At 33.0% G+C, this 23,628-nt stretch overlaps 1 pseudogene; it reads right to left on the bottom strand.

Moving 5' to 3' along the window:
- The window catches only part of LOC149552691 (protein TOPLESS-RELATED PROTEIN 2-like), a 52,902-nt pseudogene that overhangs the window by 21,466 nt on the left and 7,808 nt on the right, over nt 1–23,628 (bottom strand).

The raw sequence follows: 23,628 nt of genomic DNA, 5'->3' as shown, positions 1-23,628 counted from the left end.
TATTTTGCAACTAATCATTTTAGGACCCCCCAAAATAGCGAAAAATGCTTCTTGACGTTTTTTTTTTGAGAGGGGGGGGGGGGGGGGGGGGGGGGGGGTGGAGTTTCATGTCCTGGCTTCTTTAATATGACCTTCTTTCTGTACTAAGTATAGAATCATGGTATTCTTCATGCCTCAGAATGGAAAATATCTAAGTGACCCAACACTTGGAATTCTAGGCAACCATGCAAAGAAAATACCATTCATTGAACTAGTAATATGACTAGTACCTATTATAGAACAAGGTTTTGATAGTTGGGGTTGGTGATTAGGCTTTGGCTACTGGTTAGGAGTGAGGGATAGTGATGTAGAGCATCTACCAAAACCAAAAAATCAGTCGGATCCATTCTGATCCTTTAAGCATCTATTCAAAAATTTCATTATTTAGAGGAATCTCATGAGGTAAAACAAAACAAGTTTCAACACAAGTTTATCAATATTTCTCCATTCACACAGTCTAATTTCTATACTGAATTTTTTTATTCATAACTTTTAATCCCAACATTTTATTGTAAATCCCATTGGTTTAATTGTTAAAAACTAGTTCTTTTAAAATATATCCAAAGTGGATACTAATCCAACAATTCATTTATAAGTTATGGTCTTTGCATCGAGACCCATTTTCACTATCATAAACTAGAAAGGATACATGCAACCTTGCATAGGGAATCCAATATCTTCAACAAAAAAAAACTAAATGATCCCAAACCAATTTCATATTAAACCCTTATGGTTATAGTTTCCAAATATATAAGTCATTTAATTTTCAAATATATAAATCATTATATGAGCACAAATAGTTTCCTACAACTCTATTGAAGATATTGAAAAAGTAGTTTTCACTAAAAGATCCATAACTTTTAGAAATATGCATAAAATTGAGACAACCCAAAATAAAATGAAATATTATTCACATATATTTATAATGAGTCTATTTAGAGGTCATAAATCATCCATATGTGTCAGTACAAAATATTGCAACATGACTGTTGTCAGGGAATCTTAAATTTGTAAATCGATACTTTCACTAAAATACTCATAACTTCCTCAAAATTGAATGAAATACTCAATACTGGTCAAAGAGAGAAGGAATATAATTCACTATAATATCAAAATATATAAATTATATAGGGGTTTCAAGCCATAAATTTCCATATAAGTCTTGGAAACAACATACAAATAGTTAACAACAATCAAAATAGCAAGAAATGAATGCACAAACTTGTACTAAAATGTTCTCCTTCTTATCATTCTGATTTGGAACAAAAAACATGTTTTCTATACTACTTTAGGCATTTATAAATTACCCAACTACTTCTATGACCTTTCATCTTCCTTTTTGCCATATTTTGTGAAAATTTGCAATATTACAACTTTGTAATTTTGTACATTCTTGACAGCTTTTAAGGTGCTTCTACAAAATGACCTTAAACTTAGTAAAACCCCTATAGACATGTTAAAATAAATTTTTTATGATATTTTAAATACTTTCTATCCTTTTCATGGCTTGGTATATAATTTTGACCCTTTGAGCAATTTAGGTCCTGAATGAACAACTTTACATTATTGTTCCAATTGACTCAGATTACTTTAAAACATAATGAATGAATAAAATAAAATTGAATTGATCATATTATGACTTTTGCCTCCTCATATTGTTGTCTTCTTAGGTACTTTTGCACCATACTCCAAGCCTTGAAAGATTTCCATGTCTCATGGAAATGTCCTTGCCAGAACCTACAAGAAAAATTTGCCTCTTTGTCTTCATCTATTTTTTTTTTAAAAATGTCTCTGCTTCTTCTCTCTCTATTATGAAAATTAATCCCATCAATATAGTTCAACTAGTTTCCTCCAATGGTGCTTCTCTCATTCCAAAATCCACTCCTCCATGTTGCTCTAGATACCAACAACTTATGTCCCTCACTTGGGAGTCCTCTCCTTGCCTCTCTCCCTAGTCTTTTGGTGACACCCAATGGACCATCTCCTATGGTCCTCTTTGGTAGACCTCCACTTCCACCTACTATAGCATGTGAAGTTGCACTTGCAACCAAAATTTATTAACAAAAAACAAATATTATATCCAAATCTCTAAGGTCTTAATGTGGATTGCCTCATTCGCCAGTCTACCCACACACTCAAGATCTTCAATCTTTGATACCAATAATGATGCAGAATATCTACCAAAAGAAAAAAAGAAGAAGAAGATCCATGCTTACCCATTCAACATCTATTCAAAAATTCCATTATTTAGAGGCATCTCATGAGGTAAAACAAAACAAGTTTCAACACAAGTTTATTAATATTTCTCCATTCACACAGTCTGATCTCTATACAAAATCATTTTATTCATAACTTTTCCTCTTGAAATATTATTTTAAATCCCATTGTTTTAATTTTCCCAAACTAGTTCTTTCAAAACATATCCAAATTAGAGACCAATCCAACTATTCATTTACAATTTATGGTCTTTGAACCGAGACCCATTTTCATTGTCATAAACAAGAAAGGATACATGCAACCTTGTATAGAGAATCCAATATATTTAACAAAACAAAACCATATGATCCAAAATAAATTTCATATTAAACCCTTATGAGTATAGTTTCCAAATATGTAAGCCATTTAGTTTTCAAATCTATAAATCATTATATGAGTACAAATATTTTACTGCAACTCCATTGAAGAGATTGAAAAATTAGTTTTCACTAAAAGATCCATAACTTTCAGAAATCTACATAAAAATGACTCAACCCAAAAGAAAATGAAATATTATTCACATATATTTCCAATGAGTCTATTTAGAGGTCATAAATAATCCATATGTGCTAGTACCAAACATTGCAACATGATTGTTGTCAGGGAATCTTAAATCTCTAATACTCATAACTTCCTCAAAGCTGAATGAAGTTACTCAAAAAAAAAGTGAGAATAATTCACCTTAATATCAAAATATATAAATTATACAGGGTTTTTAGGCCATAAATTTCCATAGAAGGCCTAGAAACAACATAAAAATATTTAACACTAATCAAAATAGCAAGAAATGAATGCACAAACTTGTACTAAAATGTTTTGCTTCTTCTCATTCCGATTTGGAAAAAACCAATAAGTTTTATTTATACTATTTTAGGCATTTAGAAACCACCCAAATACCTTTGTGACCTTTCATCTTCCTTTTTTGCAACATTATGCAAAAATTTGCAATATTACAACTTTGTAATTTTGCACTTTCTTGACAACTTTTAAGACACTTCTACAAAATAACCTTAAAATTTGTAAAAAATGTATAGACCTGTTCAAATAATTTTTTTAGGATGTTTTAAATAATTTATATCCTTTTCATGGCTTTGTATTCACTTTTTACACTTTGAGCAATTTAGGTCCTGAATGGACAACTTTTAAAGTTTTGGCTTTCAACCTTACATCATTGTTCCAATTGACTCAAATTGCTTTAAAACATCATGAATGAATAAAATGAAATTTAATTGATCATATTATGAACTTTGGACTCTTGATATTCTTTTCTTCTTAGGTGCTCCTGTACTAGATAGTCTTGAAGGCTTTAGGAAGGATGTAAGGGGATGGTGTGTATTGTTAGTATCAAGAGGATAAAGTCAAGGGGTTGTCAGTTGTTAGTGAACTGCCATGATAAGATAGTGCAAGAAAAATTATTTTTTCATTGAATTACTTATTGAATCTAGGATTGGCATGGGTGGGCAGAGTCTTACGAAATTATCCAATGTTTCTTCCATATGAGTGTGGGGCACACATTATAGAGTTGTTTTATTTGATTTTCATAATTCATAAGAAAAGTGACTTTTATGAATAATAGTAATGGGAATGGCAGTGGGATACTACCAAGGGATTGTGATTCAAGTTAGGTAAAAGACAACAAGTTCGTCTCTAAAGGGAGGAATAAGAGTTTCTTGCTAATATGAGGATAGAACATAAGATGACATTGATCTAAGGTCAAAGATATAGATTAGGAGTTGTAGGGAACATTGAAGGGTATTGCATATAAGCAATCACATGTATGAATGTTGACATGATCTAATTTTATCAAATTTGGGAGAGTTGACAACATGTAGAGCTTGATGGACCTTGGGAGAGGTGACCATTAATAGGTCTAATAGAAGGAGCATAAGTTTGGGGTCCATAGTTGATCCTTTTGGTAAATTTTTTTGGAGTGTTGTTACAAAACCAAGTGGGAACATCTAAGTTCCTTATAGACATTGATAGTGATCCACCACCCTCTGCATCACTAATATTTACACTCTTCATCTATAACATCCTTGTTATTGCATATTCTTTACATTATGAAGTGTTGCAAGAAACTTTAATGTTGCACCTTTCAATCATTCATTCTCACTATTTTTATACTTTCTAACTAGTATTTCCATATCAATAATAGTATGCTCTTTGACATATAAAGGATTCTATTTGAATTTTATTACTCATTATTTGACCAATATCTTTATGATAACCATGTGTTCATATTTCCTTTATAGCATTCTCCATCTCTTCTTAACACTATGTTATTTCCTCTACTTTAGCACTTATCATATTGCATTTTCACTAATCAAAATAATGATACCTTTGACCTTTCTTATGCATCACATTGTCTATTTATACCTTGTTGACATTATCTTATTTCCCTATTATGATAATGACTTTTCAATTTGTATCGTCTTAAAATGGAAGCACTTCCATGTTAAGAGCATTTATTCCTCCAAGTAAGTGGTCTGGGGTCATGTTGAGCAGCTTGAATAGGTCTTTGCATGGATCTAGTTGTTTCCCCCTTGTTATAATTCTCTCTTCTTGTTTCCAACTTCCTTCTGACATCTTTCTTTGTGAAATTGAGGACTTTGACTTTTTAGGTCAAGGATGACTTGAAGAGTCAAGGTCAACCTCAACATTGACCCTGGTCAACGATGACATCAACCTTGAACCTCATCCCTGACCCAAGGTCCAATTTTCAAGTTACAAGAGTTTTTGGATATCGAGCTTCAGAAAGTTTCATTTTCTTGCTTTTAGGGCTGTTGTTTTGGGTTTTGGAATGGTAAAATCTTAAATTGCATTTAATCTAGGTCCATTTCTAGGGGTTAAGGTTAATTGGGATTTAATTCTCCAATGTCAGCCTCTCTAGAAGTTTGTGCCCTAGATCACTATATAAGGAAGCCTTCTTCTCTCATTTTGACATCTACTTATTATGAAGTTTTGACATCTAATTTTCATGAGGAGACATTATATTGGATGATCCATTATCAAGCATTTAAGCATCCAATTCATCAAGGAGATCCATTGGTAGCCATTGAAGGATTCAATCTCTATGGAGCCCTCTTGTTGAAAATTTCTCCATCCACAACCATATCCATCCAAGCCTTTTCCTATGCAAAGATCCATTCAAGATTGGTGTTGAAGATCTATTTCCATTGATTTGAGACATCCTACATTCATTTCTACATTCAATTGGAGCATCCATACTTGTGGATTCAAGGATTCAAATCGTCCACAAGGATTTCTATATAAGAAGATGAATAATTCCATTTACTTTGTTTATTCATTTTGCAATTTCAATTACATTTCAAGGTTGATTCCAAATTGGGGTTTGACTAAGGAAAACCCCCCATCCAAAAAAACAAAACCATTTTTCTTGCAAGTGCATGTACAAGACAACAAATTAAAGTGCAGATTTGGATACCCTTTTTGCCGAACTTGTAGGATCCGTGAAGAGAATTTTTGTCAGAGAAGTGTAGGTCAAGGTCAACTTTTTGGGGTACAATTTTGCCCCAAGGTAAGATTTTTCCCTACTATCTGGGTCAAGGTTGACCTACCTCAAAAGGGCAACATTTTTCTAGGTTTTCTCCATCTCGACATTTCCAATCTGAAGCAGGTTGCAAAATTCCCTGAAACTATACACAGACAACAGAAATCAATATTTTCCAGATTCACCCTATTTTGAGGTTAGTATTTGTCTTTTATTCATTCAAGGTTTCAAGTACTTATTTTCTATAGTAGATTATATGATTTCCTCTTTTTTTTTTTTCATATTCTCCATTGTTTGATTTATTTGTGCATCAATCACTTCCTTGTGATTAATAAATTTGGACCATTTTTTTTCAGAATTTGGGTTAAGGATAGATCCTATATTCTCCCTCATATCATATTCCCCCCTACACTTATATTTTCTTTCTATTCATTTTGGTGAACCCGACACGCTTACCCGCTTACCCACTTTTATTTTGTGGAATTAGATGCCCTATTTTGTTTGTGGTGTTAGATTTCCTTTTATCTTATCTTGTTAGTGGTAGAATTGTTTTTTATGTTAAATCTTGCATGCTAATTATATTTATTGCATTTATACTTCAAAAATTCAATTTCTTTTTTGCAAAATCTCTTTCAAAATATAAAAATATTCATGTTTTATTTTTTCTTAGTTTAGTTCATTTGAATTGTATTGGTTTATGAGCTTTAATACTTCTAGTCCTACTTATAATCTTCTAGTTAGATGAAGTCATAGACTTATGGGTACCTTTGATCCTGAGTCTCCTTCTCCTTTCTTTAGGATCTTGGATGAGAATTTGCTTCTTCTTGATTGCAATCCTATTATGGAGCCAAACTCTTGTCACTTATCTCATGATGAGGATGCTACTTTAAGAGTTCCTCATGAACAAGTCCAAAAAATTTCAACTGAACTTGATAAAATGAGTAATTGGCTTATGCGAGAAAACCATAATCAAGATTCTAATCAAGCTATAGAGTCTCTTAAGAAAGTCCTTCATGATAGTGATCAAGGTGTTAACCTCTTCCGTGGTATTACTCACCTTGTACATTCAAATGTTAAGCCTTTAACTCAAGATTTGGGTTGGTTGCTCCCGTCACTAGTGTAGAATATTCTTATGCTCCTTTACCTAGTATGCCTATCTATACTCCTTCTTTGGTGATTGTGATGGTTCCCTCTATTCCTATGAGTGTTCCTCCTATGTCCCTTTCTACATTCTAACCTTCTTATCATAATGTTCCTTTTACTTATTCTAATCCTTTGCTAATTGTGGTTCCAATTGTTCCTCCAGTTGTGTGTTCCATTCCTACAACTTCATACACTTTACCTAGTGTTTCTAATGTTTCTATTCCTTCGATTTCCTCTAATGGTTCAACACTTATCAATTTGTCTCAAACTATGTCATCTTTACAATAACAACTTGCTACCTTGACTCAAAACAAGTTTAGTATTCCTATGTGTGACATGGAAAGTCCTTTGTCCTAAGATTTCATTCATACTCCCATTCCTTAACAAGTCAATATGCCCCATCTTGAGAACTACAATGGTAAGGGAGACCCTACTCATCATGTTAAAATATTTCAAATCCTTTGTAGTGATTATGCTCATGACCATAGGATTGTAGCCAAGTTGTTTGCTAGAAATTTTCATGATAAGGCCTTACAATGGTTTTGTTCCTTACCTTCTTATTCTATTGATTCATTTCCACAAATTGGCAATGCTTTTATTCAAAAATTTCAAAACAATATTGGCCTGCAAGTGTCATTGACTAATGTGATGCATTGTAAACAAAGTTCTAAGGAAAAAATGACTAAATTTATTGGTAGATTTAAGCATTTACATGCTTAGATTTCCTATCCTATTCCTAATATTGATATTTAATGTATTTTTATTTCAAATTTGCAAAAGGATATTAGAGATAAGATTCTGCTTATTGAACTTACCTCTTTTCAACAAATTTGTGCAGTGCTTCATCATTATCAATTACAATTGCGTCAATTTCAGAGTAACACTCCAATGGTTCCTGTTCCTATTGATAAAAGTGATGCTAGTACTCATCCAAATAAATTTAAAAAATTCAACAACTATGTCAAGATAAACAAACAAGCAAGTGTAGTTGCTGATCAAGTTGTTGTTGCATCTCACAATGCCACTTTTGCATCCATTTCTTTTCGATTAAATTGTACATTTACTCCTCTTTCTGAATCTTTATATTCCATTATGAATAGGTTGTGAACTACGAATATGATTACTTTACCTCCCATTCAACTTCTTTTACCTACTACAATTTCATCTAAATCTTTTGATCGTAAGGTTTTTTGTCAATATCATCATCAAAATGGTCATGATACTTAGGAATGTTATTCTTTAAAACACAAGGTTTAGGATTTTATTGACTCTAATGCTTTATATGTTGATAATTTTGATGGTAGTGGGAATAGAGTCATTTCTCCTCCTAATAAAAATCTTCAAATCTATATGAATCCTTTACCTACACATGATACTAATACCATTGTCTAGCAATCTTCTATGGATGTTGTGGATGATTCAAAGATGGATGATCTTAATCACATTGTTAATAAAGTGGAGCATGTTGTTCAATCTGTATCTCCACCTTAACGTTGGCTTCAATCTCAAGTTTCATCTCAACCTCAACTAATATATAAGCCTAAATTGAAGCCTCAACCTAAACTTCAACAATAACCTAAGAATAAAAGACCTCGGGAACTTTTGATTATCTTCGATGATTCTGAGACTATTAAAGCTCCTGATGGTCCCCTTTATATTTCTGTTAGGGTTTCTTAGATACTTACTTGTGGTTGTCTTGTTGATCCTACATCCTTAGTCAATGTTATTCCTAAAGAAAATATTTTTATGAAAAGATTGCAATGCAATTTTTATGATACATCTTATGTGTGGATTCAAACTTGTAATGAGTTTCTTTATCCATCATTTGGTTCTATTGATTTATCAGTTGAACTTTGTGGAAAAATTTTGAACACTACCTTTGTTGTTGTTGCTACTTCTGATCAGTTTCAAGTTAAGCTTGATTTTTTGTGATTAAATTCCATGCATGTTGTTGCTTCACCTATTCATAAATGTCTTAAATTTTTTCATGATGAAGTGAAGATAGTTAATCATAGTTTATATCACACTTCTAGGCATTGTGCTACTCTTGACTTCTTTTGGCCTTCATTACCTAATTCATGTCCTTCTTGACTTGATCATCTTTTCCATTCATATCAAGCTTATAAGAATCATAAGATTCTTGAGTTAATTTTACCTCCTATGGATCTTAATTGTGGTATTTTTCCTACACTTTCCATGCCTCCTTTCTCTATGGCTTCTACATATGTTAATCAAGCTCCTCGTGTTGATTGTCAATCTACGAATAACCCTTTTAGTCCTCCTATATAACTTGTGAAGGATCCAGTAAATGTTTCTCCTAGTGCTCAACACATTTCAACCAAAACAAAACATAATCATTCTACTAATGAATGCCGTTAGAAGCATCATGCTCAACCTAAATCTCGTAATTTCATTCTTCAAGAATCTTTGTCTTCTTTGAATATAACTATGCATGATGTGTTAGAAGAAGTTGTTACTAATAATGATGTTAAGATGCATTATTATGATAATTCTATTTGTATCTTAGATCCTATTTTGATTTAATCTAGATAAAGAAGATACTCTTGATGATACTAATGATGTTAATGATGAATATGAAACTATTGACATTGATATTGATTTACCTAATAAGCTTTTCTCACAATTGACAGTTACATCTAGTATCAAACATTGTTCTCAAGAGGATCCTTGTTTGGAACTGGCCATCATTCCTACTATGTTGGATATAGTCCCTCTTGCAAGTTACCCACATTCCATGATATAGAACAAGATGGGGAGAGTAGGCGACACACTTGATCAGCTAGTCCTTCATGGTATCCTTTATGTGTGTTTGTCTATTGTATTTCGTTTCTCTCATGATGTGTTTGTTAAATATTGTTAGATTTTTTTAGATGATCTTCATCACTCTATTGGTGCCAGGTGATAAAAGAATCAAACCTATTGTACTATTCCTCTATATGTATCTCTATTCTTCCATATGTTGTTTTATGTTATGTTGTACTTGTACTATTGTTCATACATGTTTTGTTGTGTAATCTTCTTGGATTTGCGACTTGGTAGCACTAATTCTTTTTGGTCTCCAGGTCATGGTCCAAAAAGACTCTTCTTCATATCTCTTATGTGATCTTTCCTCATTTGTGATTGTAGTTCTATTTTCTTTAGGGAATGATGTCAATTCATTTGCAATAATATCATATATATATATATATATATATATATATATATATATATATATATATATATATATAAAATCTTTTGATCATATTGACCCCACAGTAGGTAGATCCCTTCTGTGTTCTATGTATGCTTATGTGGTATTTCCCTTGATTTGTCTTCGTCTAGTGGCATCTCATAGTGGAAACTTAATTAGTGGAGTTGTTTATGGTTTCGTTAAAGCCATTGATCTTGTTTAAGTGTTAGCAATGACTTTAACATGGGGGCATACGCTCTGCTCATTTATTGTACACACACACACACACACACACATTTTGATACATATATATTATTTTTCAAGATACCTTTTCTCCCTTTTTGGATTGGTGACTAATCCTTAAAACATGGATTTATATTTTAGGATCACTTGATCCCTCCAGTTTCAAAATTTTTGATCCCTTAAGGTCAAAGGTGTCCTTAAGATTGTATATCTTTTTGGTTTTACTCTTATGGAATAGAATGTTCTCGAGGGTGAATCCTTGATGGGTTGACTAGTGAGTAGCCACATTCACTAGGCAGTTCAATTCCATCTTTCCAGTTGCACTATGTCCTTGTGTGGTTCACAATGGGACATAAGTTCTTATTGGGTGAGATAATCACACTCTTTTTTTCTTTTTCTTTTTTCTAGAGATTTCTCTCCTATTGTGGTCTTGGAGTTGATGAAGACTTGAGTCTCTAGGGGCTTAAGGATCTCTTTGTCCCTTTGATTTTAATAAGATTATCTTTTCATTATGATCTACTTTACCAAGAGTTTTCGTCAAGTCCATACTCTTGCTAAAGTGGGGGCTTAATGTATCATCTTAAAATGGAAGCATTTCCATGTTAAGATTATTTAGCCCTCTGAGTAAGTGGTCTGGTGTCATGTCAAGTTCCTTGAATATGTCTTTGCATGGATCTGGTTGTTTCCCCCTATTATGCTTCTCTCTCCCTATTTCCAACCTTTTTCTGACAAATTTATTTGTGAAACTGAGAACTTTGACTTTCTGGGTCAAGGATGGCCTGAAGGGTCAAGGTTGACCTTAACTCTAACCTAGATCAAGGATGACCTCGACCCTAACCTAGGGTAGGGTCAACCTTGTCCCTGACCCTAGGTCCAATTTTCAAGTTATGGGAGTTTTGGGATATCGGCCTTTGGAAAGTTTCACTTTCCTTCTTCCAGGTCAACTATTTCAAGTTTTGGAATGGTAAAATCTTAAATTAAATTTAATCTAGGTCCATTTCTAGGGGTTAAGGTTAATTGGGAATTAATTCTCCAATGTTTGCCTCTGTAGAAGTTTGTGCCCTAGATCACTATACGAGGAAGCCTTCTTCTCTCATTTTGACATCCACTTATTATGAAGTTTTGACATCTACTTTTCATAAGGATACATTATATCAAATGATTCATTATCAAGCATTCAAGCATCTAATTCATCAAGGAGATCCATTGTTAGCCATTGAAGGATTCAATCTCTATGGAGCCCTCTTGTTGAAGATTTCTCCATCCACATCCATATTCATCCAAGCCTTATCCTATGCAAAGATCCATTCAAGATTGGTGTTGAAGATCTAATGTCATTGCTTTGAGACATCCTATATTCATTTCTACATTCATTTGGAGCATCCATACTTGTGGATTCAAGGATTTGAATCCTCCACAAGGATTTCAATATAAGCAAGGTGAATAGTTCCATTCACTTTGTTTATTCATTTTGTAATTTTAATTACATTTCAAGGTTGATTCCAAATTGGGGTTTGACCAAGGAAAACCCCCATCCAAACTAAAAAACCATTTTTCTTGTAGGTACAGGTACAAGACAACGAATTCAAGTGTCTAGTTGGATACCTTTTTCACTAAACATGTGGGATCCACAAACATAATTTTCATTGGAGCAGTGCAAGTCAAGGTCAACTTTTTGAGGTAAAATTTTGCCCTAGGGTAAGATTGTGCCCTGCTATCTGGGTCAAGGTTTACCTACTGTCAGAAGGACAATTTTTTTTTTGGGTTTTCTCTATCTCAACATTTCCAGTCTAGAGTAAGTTGTAGAATTCTCTGAAACTATACACAGACATTAGTACTCAACATTTTACAGATTCACCCTATTTTGAGGTTAGTATTTGTCATTTATTCATTCAAGGTTTCAAGTACTTATTTTTTATAGTAGATTATAGGATTTCCTCCTTTTTTCATATTCTCCATTGTTTGATTCATTTGTGGATTGGTCACTTCCTTGTGGTTAATCATTTTGGATCATCCCTTTTGGAAATTTGGGTTAAGGATAGATCCTATATTCTCCCTCATATTATATTTCCCCATACACTCATATTTTCTTTCTATTCAAAATTATTCTATCAACATGACTGACCACCTCTTTATTCCATTGAATCATTGTTTTGAATGTTGATTTTACTCTTAATGATAAGGCCACTATTTTGACTTATGATTGTTTTGAACAATAAATAATAACTCCTACATGGTGCAAAGCATCCTTCAAAACAAACACCCTGCCAAGACCCATCTAATCCAATTTTATCACTTTAACAACATGTAAGAGGCATATTCCTTCATAATCGATTGGGTAAACATAATTTTCTATGAACAACATATAATATATAAAGCAACCATAGAGTATAATGTTTCTTTATCTCATAAACAAAAGGGCATGATTTGGTCTCTAAATTTTTCTTTTGGTTTTTTAAATTAAAAATGGTAGATGTTGTAGCTTAGTAGGTATACACATATGTCACAAAGGAAAAGATAACTCTTGATTATCAATAATCACCTTTCCTCAAACTTGTTTTTGTTATTTGTGTATCTAAAACAAAGGTGATACCTATGTTAGAAGGTGATTTATTAGAAAATGAGACATTTGGGTGTAATATAGGCTATCAATTTTATATGTATTTACACATTTCTTTGTAAGAAACATTCCCTTGGATTCTGTACTTTTCTACTTTTAGCAAACCATATTTTCTTAGAAATATAATTGTGTGGTTTTTATGCTTCATTGTGACCAAATTTCTAACTAATAAGTTGCTTGTGCACCTTTTTAGTATATGCCTTTTGTTATGCATCCCCCTAGCCATGTGGTTTGAAACCCCTTATTTATCCCAAATACACTTTTCTATAATTAGAATTAAATTTTATGTTTTGGATTTATTTTTTATAATACTTTAATTTCAATTTTATTTAGAGGGATTGATATCATCGTGGTTTCTTTATTTGGGTGCCTTTTTTGCTACAAATTATGTTTACCCAATGTGTTATGTCTAATATTTTGTTCATATAAAATTATGTTTAATATTAAATATAATCCATTGGTTAATCACTTCGCTTTGGGCAACATATTAGATATTAAAATAGATCCAACAGTTTAAGTTTTAGTTATACCCATCACACTAAGACTATTTTTAACTATATAAAAAGAGGAGTTTTTTTCTTTAAACTATTAGGGCATCAAAGTACTCCTACCAAACATAATCATTTAATGTGAGGCCACTTAGCATTCGAAGGTCCTCTGAGTCTTCTTCAAATTGAATGAAGAAACACAAAATTTCAATAGTTAAAAAAGAAGATATGACCAAACCTTTGTCATACTCTCTATGTATGAGGGCTTGATGATAGTTTCCCCAAAATACATTAGATCTCTTGATATAATCCATTCAAGGAAAATGTAAATAATACTTATTTGATACATGAGCACCTTGGGTTCTTTGGCAATCTTGCATCAACTAAAACTATTTCCTATTATTTTTCAAGTTTGTTGTTCATGGAATGACCCTTTCTATTTGTCTTACTTATATCTATGCAATTGGATTCTTAGTAAATACCTATCATGAATCCTTATCCTATATTCAAAGAATTTTTTTCTATTCTCAGTTGGAGTTATCCTTCTCTTTTCTCAAGACTTTCTTATTTCCTAACATATTGAGTAACATGTGATTATTTTCTTTTTCAAGGTTTTTATGGTAGCAAGGCTTTCTGCTATGTTGGGAATCTCTTCTTGGATTACGTGTGGACCTATCTTTAATCTCAAAGATGTTAGTTTTCTTAGTTGTTTAGTCACTAATTTCTCATTTGGGGTAGGACATATATTCTATAATAAATTGCCCGACAGACCAACTTGTGGTCTTGCTAGCTATATAATTTGAGATCTAAGATTAGATTAAGTACCATTAAATATAGTAGAAGATAGATGTTATGGAATTGTCTCTATAAGCATGAGATCCTAAGCTCATTGATCGTAATTTGAATGTATATGGATGCAACTAGGTAGGCCTTATGCCTAGCATGTTGTATGAATGTTGTCTCATCATATGTGTATTTGGAATCGATAGATTTCTTGTGGTTCCTTCCATATTTGGGTTTTCTTCCATGTGCTTATCCTAGCATGGTAGTTGGTGAATAATATTTGATTAATTTCCCCATCCTAGCTTGTGTTAGGTGGTATCCTAGCTAATGGTTTCCTTCTTATGGAGTCTTGGGATCTCAAAGAAACTTGTTTGGGTTGGTTGTAGGGTGGAAGATTTGGTTTCTAACCTATAACTTACATAAGGTAAACTTTTTTGTAAGAACAATTGTCAAAATAGTTTGAGGTAGAGGAAGTGAAGATAATATTATTATAGATATGTTGAGACAGTCTAGAGAAGAGGAGTGCATCTTGATGATGTTAGTGATGTGAAAGAAGTAGTTGCACCTAATCTTTATCATTACATAGAACAAGCTGAAGAAAGACTCTTGAGAGCCTTGTGTAGAGTGGATTAAAGACCTTCTTTTGCACTTTCAAGTTACTATGGAAAGCTTGATAATTATGCTTTGTTGGATTGGATCTATGAGATAGAGAAGTTATTTAATCATGAAAGTATTCCCAAGGATAGAAATGTGAGAATATTAGCTACTAAGTTGAGAGGTCATGCTCCTCTTTGGTGGGAACACTTGCAAACTAATAGGAAAAGAAAAATAGATGAAAAGATCAAGATTAGGGTAAAGAAGGCTGGTAAATTAAAAAAAAATTCCTTCCCACTAATTATCAAGTTAATTTATTTAGAATAATGCAAAATTTAAGATAGAAAGGTATGACTATGAAGTATTACACTGAGAAATTCTAAAAGTTAGAAATTAGATTTGAACATGTTGATGATGAGGTTGAAAAGTTTTCTAGGTATGTGAATGGTTTGAGAACTTCAATACAACATAAAATTAGTTTTGTTAAAATGGAAAGTGTTGAAGAAAAATATGTGTATTATTTGAGGGTTGAAGAGATATCGACAAAGAAACATGACGATAGATGAAGAGAAAAAGGTGGAAGGTTTTAGAGGAATAGAGGTAGATCTTATGGAGAAAGTAGAAGATCTGACAATACACACCATAAAAAAGGAAAATTATTATGGGAAGAATCTAATACTAATAGAGGAAGAGGTATCTACACTATAGTTAATTCTTCTACTTATCCTAGAAATAACAATATTGGTAATAGGGAAGATAGAGCTTGGTTTAAGGGCACTTTCTTTAAATGTGGAGAGTAGGGACATAGGGCCTTTGATTGTACCTTTTTTGGAAAGAAGACATGGAGTAGTAGAAGAAATGCTTTGATTCAAGGGGAAGCTATTGACCCTCCTAATGAGCCTAGAAATGGAGAGAACAATTAAAAGAACCTTGTGGAATGAGAATTTGGATGGAGAACCTATTTTGAGGAAAAGTCTTTTCAAGACTAGATGTAATATTGAAGGAAAATATTGCAAAATAATCATTGATGGTGGTAGTTTAATAATATGGAATCTAAAGAGTTAGTATCTAATTTGTAGTTGTAGAGATTGAAACACTCACCCTTATCACATCACTTGGATCAAGGATGAACAAAAATTAATAGTAAGTGAAAAATGTCTTGTGAAATTCAAGATTGGGAACTACTTTGATAAAGTTTTGTGTCATATTATGCTTGTGGATTAGTGTCATATTCCTTTGGGAAGACCATGGTAGTAGGATAGACAATATTTACATGAAGGTAGATTGTATCACTATACTATTTGGGCAAATGGAAAGAAACAAGTCTTGTTACCTTTGATAGAGAGACCTGGGAAAAATTAACATACTACAGTTAGAGCTTTCTTGTGTGAAGGAAATCAATTTGCTAAAGATATGAAGAAACAAAATGTTTGGTTTTCTATGATCCCTAGGAAGACTAAGAAAAAATATGAGCTTGAGCATGCGCCTGAGATTAGAACCTTGTTGATAGAATTCCAAGATAGTATTTCACATAATATACCTGATGGTTTACCTTATATGAGAAGTATTAGTCATTGTATGGACTTGATACCTGGAGCTATTTTTCCTAATAAAGAACCACATAGAATAACACCTACAAAGATGAATAATTGTATAGAAAAGTGCAAGAATTTTTTGAGAAAGGTTCGATTAGAGAAATTTTGAGTCCTTGTGTAGTACTTGTTGTACTGGCACCTAAGAAGAATGGAGAATGGAGAATGTGCAATGATTCCAGAGCTATAAAAAAAAAAACAATTAATTATACATTTCCCTTTCCTAGGATGGATGACATTGTGGATCATTTGAGTGGAGAAAAGCATTTTACCAAAACTGACTTGAAAAGTGGATATCAATAGATTATAATTAGAGAAGGAGATGAATGGATGATTTCTTTTAAGACTAATGAACGTTTGTATGAGTAGTTGGTTATGCCTTTTGGTAACTAATGCACCTAGTACTTTAATGAGATTGATGAATGAAGTTTAAAAAAAAATCTTGGGTAAATTTGTGATTTTATATCTTGTTGACATAATAATCTAGAGTAAGAATAAAGAGGAACACATAATGCATATCATACAAGTGTTGTTTTGTCACAAAAGTTTACAACCTTGTGAAACATGGAAACAATCTCCAAGTTGTGGGACTTGAACAATGAGATTGAGTCTCTGAAGAAGGTCAACTTCCTCACTATTAGGATGCATCTAACTACTTATTAAGATGAAGAGGGAGAAGGAAATGCATGAAAATCAAACTACATAGTCTAATTTAGAGGGGGTGATACACCAACACTAGTAAATTTAGCCCTAAATTTTGACAAGAAAAGGTTGCAATTTTGACTAGAGTTGGTCAAATATATGACTAAACCCGTCGTCAATCTTTTTTAGTCAATTTTTCATCATAATTATTATGCGTCAAAATTTTGACTTTAAAAAGGTTAACTTACCAACGAGAGGTTTGTCGATTTCCTTAGTCTAACCTGAACTCTTATTTCCTCATTTGCGTCCATCACTGGTCAAAATTTTGATGAACACCCCTTGAAATTTTTGATGGTGAAGCCAAACCTTTGATGGAAAAAATGACTAACTATCATCAAAATTATGACCAAGACCCCTTCAATCTCTACGGTGGTGTCATACCATGGATGACAGAATCGACCAACCGTCATCAAAATTGTGACCAAGATCCCTTAATTTTCTATGGTGGTACCATACATTCAATGACAAAGGGAAGACATGGTTGTTGAAATTGAGACCAATGCTTGGTAGAAATTTAGATGGGATGTGCCAATTATTGCAAAAGCTTTGCTCTGATAGGAGCCTTCTAAATTGCACAAAATTTGATTCTAAAGCATAATTTCTCAGTGCATGAGACTCAGGGTATCATGCACATTTCTACCTCCACACCATTGTTTCATTCATCACATGATTTATTTCATACAAAACAATGGGAAGGAGGAAGAAATGTGCACAATATCTTGAGTCTCCACTGAGCAATTATGCTTTAGAATCAAATTTTGTGCAATTTAGAAGGCTCCTATGAGAGCAAAGCCTTTGCAATAATTGGCACATCCTGTTTAAATTTTGGTTCTTGAGACACCATTTCTTGTGAAGACTATAGGGAAAAATAAAATTAGGAAAAAATTATTTATCAAGAATGAAAGCCAATAACACTAACTAATCTCTATTTTTCAAATAGATAACTGTGACAAAAAATCTTACAGTCCCAATCACATCATCATAAGAGTGCATATATAACTATAACCCCTTATTTGGCTACTTGTTGATCAATTCCTTGGCAAGAGCATCCGGGACATAATATTAAAACACAATCAATCACTGAGCCTATTAGCTCTTTCCTACCACCAAGTTTGGAACATAGCAACTTTGTGGATAGAATCAAAGAAAAACAATGCCATACATATGGATAACAAAGACTACTAAGGAGCTAGAAGCTCAAGTGGTATTTTTAAAGGATCAACTCAAGGTAGATTCATGGAAGACCTTGGCTAGCCTAGTCTCAATTTTTTCAACCCTGGCCTCATTCATGAATGAAAATGTTTTATGGCATTAGAGACTTATGTACCAAAAGTGTTATGCATAGTCCATAATATCATAGTCCAAAACTCAAATGTGATAAGATGGTTTTCTTGGAATCACAATTTCTTGTGTCTTGTCTCCAAAAAACTTGCCAAAAATTGATACTATTTTGATTTGTCACTTTTATAACAAGACAAAACAGAATAGTATGACAGTTCTTCAAATTTTAGAGGGAAGCTACTTAGGATCTAACTATGTCTAAAACCAACATAATTTACAAATATCCACAATCCAAATATTATCCTTTAATGTTTTCTTTAATGCAAAGTTTTAACTCAATTATGTTATCACCCTGGATGTAATACCAAACTGTCATTAGGCTAAAGACTGCACCAAGATTTACAAATGCAAGGAGAACTACCCAACCAAAGTAGAAAATGACATGAAAAGTTAACAATCTATCAATTGACACCTCTAGATGAAATATTTCTAGCAATTGAACTATACTATAGAAACAAAAATTGCCTTAAAATTGACACCTCACCAATTGTAGTTCATTTGCATCCATAATGGCTTCACAAAAGTTGAAAGCTTACCATTTGTCAAGAACACAAAAGGCACTTGTAGTTCAACTGCATCAATAAAAGTAAAGTTATTTGAATGTTCAAAAAATGTGGAACTTCCACTTAATAGCTAGAAAAGCCATATCCTCAGTATACATCATCTTTGATGGAATGTTCATAAGTGAATGATTTTCTCTAAAAGCTCAAAATTATGCACAAAGAAGCACCATGCTCTTGAAGATATATATACAGGTTACAAGACTGATATATCAAAAGGAGCACGGTGAGGGCAAGAGGCTATCAATATCAATTATAGAGTTGCAGATAGGTAAGTGATAAACATAAAAAGGTAGTACAAGGCACCATTTTCCATGTTCTAATATGATGAACTACCTTGGAGCTAGTTCTGAACCTTGATTGCTTAATGTTGGATTTGATCCAATAGTACCATTATTTGGAGGATGTCCCACACCCCACTTTCCTTCCGATTCTGAAGGCTCAATGACATAAACTCCTTCGTCAGTCATTCCAAGAGCAAATTGATTTGAGTCAGATGGATGTGATGCAATTACTCGAGGATAGAAACTACATGAATAATCAAAGGATACATTTTGAGTTAAATCATAAAATACTTGGGGATCCATTTATCCATACATAACATAACTTTGGCCTCCTTGGGCCAACTTACCTATTCATGCCTGAAGCTAAATATGCAGAAGGTGCAATATGACAGTGTGGCCTCAAGCTCTCTGCATCAAATACTCCAACAACAACATCACAATAGCCTGTAACTATGAGAAGGCTTTCACATGAATATACTGCACTTGAAATGGGAGTAGATAGAGAATCATGAGGTGTCCACTGTAGTACAAACAAATGTGATATCAATTTACACTCATATAGAGAAGGTAGCTTATATCATTATCACTTACTAAATTTGAATTCTAAATTGCTGACAAAGACTTACATAATGCAAATGGTCAAACTTAGAAGCATCATAAATAGCAAGCTGGCTCTCGTGAACAACCAACAAGTGAGCTCGATCATTATGGAACTATACTCTTGTATCCCCAACCGGTGGTGATGATCTTCCTATCTGCACTTGTAAAATTTTTGACTTTCACTTCTCCCATCTTGATGACATGAAGAAAGATATGTCTTTTTGACCCTTTTTGTGAACTTTTGTCTATAACATACTGAACTTTATCATCCTTTAAGTATAATATTTTGAACTTTTGATGTATAAGGTACAAACATATGGCATAAGGATGATGATAAGAATTATGTCTAAAAAGGGTTTATTTTGTTGGTAAAAATCTTTCTTCATGAATTTTTGGCATAGGTAGATCTTCCTACAGTGAAAGAGATTGCAAAAACTGTTAGTTAAATATTAATGCTTTTTCTTTATAAATTAATAAATATAAATAAATGTTTGTAGGAAATTTTGTGTGTATTAAATGATGATCACAAGAATCCAAGCCAAGCTAGAATTAATTAAAAACAACTACAAAGGACTAGCACTAAGGAATCGTTGGTATTAAAGAGAAATATTATGACACCATTGTAGTTGGAGACTTGGTGGAAAAACTAGAAGGGACCTATTTTAATGAATAACAAGCGAGACCTAATAAAGCGGCTGAGCAGGAAAGAAAGCATCAAAGAAATTGATTGAATATGCAAGGAATTGTTACACGATACCTAGATTCCTAGAAACTATTTAAGTCAGATAGAAGAGCAGATCTAGCATCCGCTATGCTCTATATTTATGGGAATTTAAGGAGATAACTGATGTTTTTATGATTGCATGCTTGCATAAATCTTGAACTGTAATGAACTATCCTTTATGAGGAAGTCATAATTGTAGGAGTTTGTTATTTCCTTCCTTTTGAATAAGACCTTTTCTATATCTATCAGGTTGGGTAGTAAGCAGATTGATAGAGTTGATATACATCTTGTTTCTCTAAGAAATTGTAATACTACATATTTGAATGAATACATGACTTTGCTGAGTTTCTACACTTTCATCTGAGTTGATCTTTTCTTCATTCTTTCATGGGGTCCCACTCGAAAGGTGGAGTTTACTTTAGTAATTAGAAGTTAGACTCAGTTTTCTAAGTTAAGTTTAGAACTGCTATTCCTACAACCACTGGAAATAGAACCAGTCACTGTTCCTATAGCAATTGGTGCATAGATGTATGGTTAAGTAATTAGAATTTCCTTCCAAGCATTTGATAGTTATCTTTCCTTTTGATAAACTAGATTTCCTTAATAGTTATTACATTCAAGGTAGTAGTGACTTTTAGCAAAAACTAGAGCATATACTTTGCGGGCATCATCTCAAGTTCATGCTCCTGGATTGATATTTAATGAAGATCAACATAGTACTTTGGTAGTATAGGATGTCCAATCTTGCAACTAAAAAGGTGTTATATTGGCTTGACACATCTATCAATGCTCCAGAAATAGTGCTGCTAGAACATTGGCCAAACATTTACTAATTTGAATCTATAAACATGTGAATGTACAAAAGGAGATGGAAATGGATATACAAAAAGAAGAAAAACTTGGGCATCAGCCCCAGAAGATACCAGTACATTCAAAGTGTGTGAAAATTTCAAGCCTATAATTTTATTTTGGTGGCTTTTAAGCTTCATTTTTACCTAGTTAGTTTAAACAAGTTTTGAAAAGACACAAGTTAGAAGTCACCATTTTTAATGATGCACTAAATGAGTGAGCAAGAAAGAGACTCATTGATCACACCTCATCTACTTAGACATTGTATATTTGGATTGTTGAATCTTCCATCCCAATTGCAATGATGATATTATCCTGAGGGTGAAAAGCTAGAAAAGTAGCTGCAGGAGGATGTGCCATAAAGGTAGTCATAACTTGCTATAAACACTCTTTAGCAAGCATGCCACATAATATTTTCTCAAAAATTTGGTTGAAAAAAGGAAACAAAAAACTTGATAAGGAACCCAAGTAAGAATATAACTTCTAAATTGACCAGCTCAGTAGTCATGTTGAAGAGGAACATATTTCCAAAAGATGCACCTTGAATGTCATCATATTGAACAAGGAGACCTTTCCACTAGAGGAAGTCATTACATAGGAATCATTCTTAGAAAAAGTTATGCAAGTATCAACTTCTTCTAGATTCGTAGCACTGATATCATTAGTCATCACAATCCCACTAGCTGGCTACCACATTTGCAGTTGAAGATTGGCAGTAGACTGTAGAGGAGATCACTGTCTTAGTCACTTACAAGATAATTTTCTAAGAAGCACACACAAATTCTTTCCAAATTAAGAGCATCACCTTTCCAAATGGATTCTGCTCATTATGTGGCCATTTCCATAGTTTGTGGAGTGCATCTGATGCCAATGCTAAAAGAGCAACACCAAAATTGGTATATATTAGTCTTGTAACCTGTACAAAACAATAGGTGCTTAAAAATGGGAATCTATTTTTGGATTGTTCAAGATACAATATAATGGCATATTACCTGATGTATAAGACCCAAATTTTGTGGTAAGACATTTTTGGATCTATATATACACTAGAAAATGAGGAATATAGTTTTGATTTCTATTGCATTCATTTTTGATGCGTTCCCTAAGGGGGAATTGATAGGGATAGGGGAAGCTAATGTAAATATCGAAGTCATGAATTGCAAAGAAGGATATGTGGGTCTAGTTATAGATATGACTTTTCGTATTATAGGGAGTAATTTATGGTAACACAAAGTCCATACAGTGTTTTAGAGGACACCCTTTGTCCTTGATGTCAAGGGGGGGAAACATATGACGTTGTGAAGAGTCCACAAGTGTTTTCATAAATGACGAAGGGGGGTATTGATGCAAGTATATATGTTGGGTTTCCATTAATGTCAAACTTGTGATTGATGTCAACTATGGTCCAAAAGGTGTGTCACCAATATTTCTACCTATTCTAGAGTGGTACAGTGATAAAAGTGCTTGTACCAAGGAGTTTTGGTTGTCACGATATCATAGCCAAACATCTACTTTAGATTGGCATCGGTTTAGAGTATAGCTCATCTAAATCCTTCTTCAAATTTTGCATGTCTACTCACACAAGGTCCACATGGAGAAAGTAAGCTCTAGAAGTTCATGAACCTTGATCTTACTTATCTCCATACTCTCAATAGAAGATGGCAAACAAATTGATATCAAAGATGCAACAACAAAGGGATGATTTGGAGAAACATTATGAATGGATATAGGCTATAAGCATGAATCTAGATTAGAATCTCACATAATATCATATAAACAACAAAAACACCATAAACTTGTAATCATAGCATCATGATCATACCATCGTATCATCATATGCTTCAAGTTCAACATCAAAAATAAAATTTCAAATGATAAATCATAACATCAAGTTCAAGTAAGGGAAACAGAGCCTGCATAACCATATTTATTTGTCATACCTTGTTTGCAAGGAACTCAAAAATTATTCAAATTAAACAAGTATGAACTGTAAGAGACTAAGAAAGAAGGCAAAGGTGTTACCTCACCAAGATAATGGTAATAAAATTTGGGACAAAGAAACATGAAGACTAAATCCAAGGAGTCCAGATCTGAACATCTGGGTTCATT

Source organism: Cupressus sempervirens, chromosome 6, assembly GCF_028749045.1.
Source record: "Cupressus sempervirens isolate cs-2001-9-10 chromosome 6, ASM2874904v1, whole genome shotgun sequence".
NCBI lineage: Eukaryota > Viridiplantae > Streptophyta > Pinopsida > Cupressales > Cupressaceae > Cupressus > Cupressus sempervirens.
Note: the sequence above shows the minus strand (reverse complement) of the source record. Positions and strands in the feature narration are given on the sequence as shown.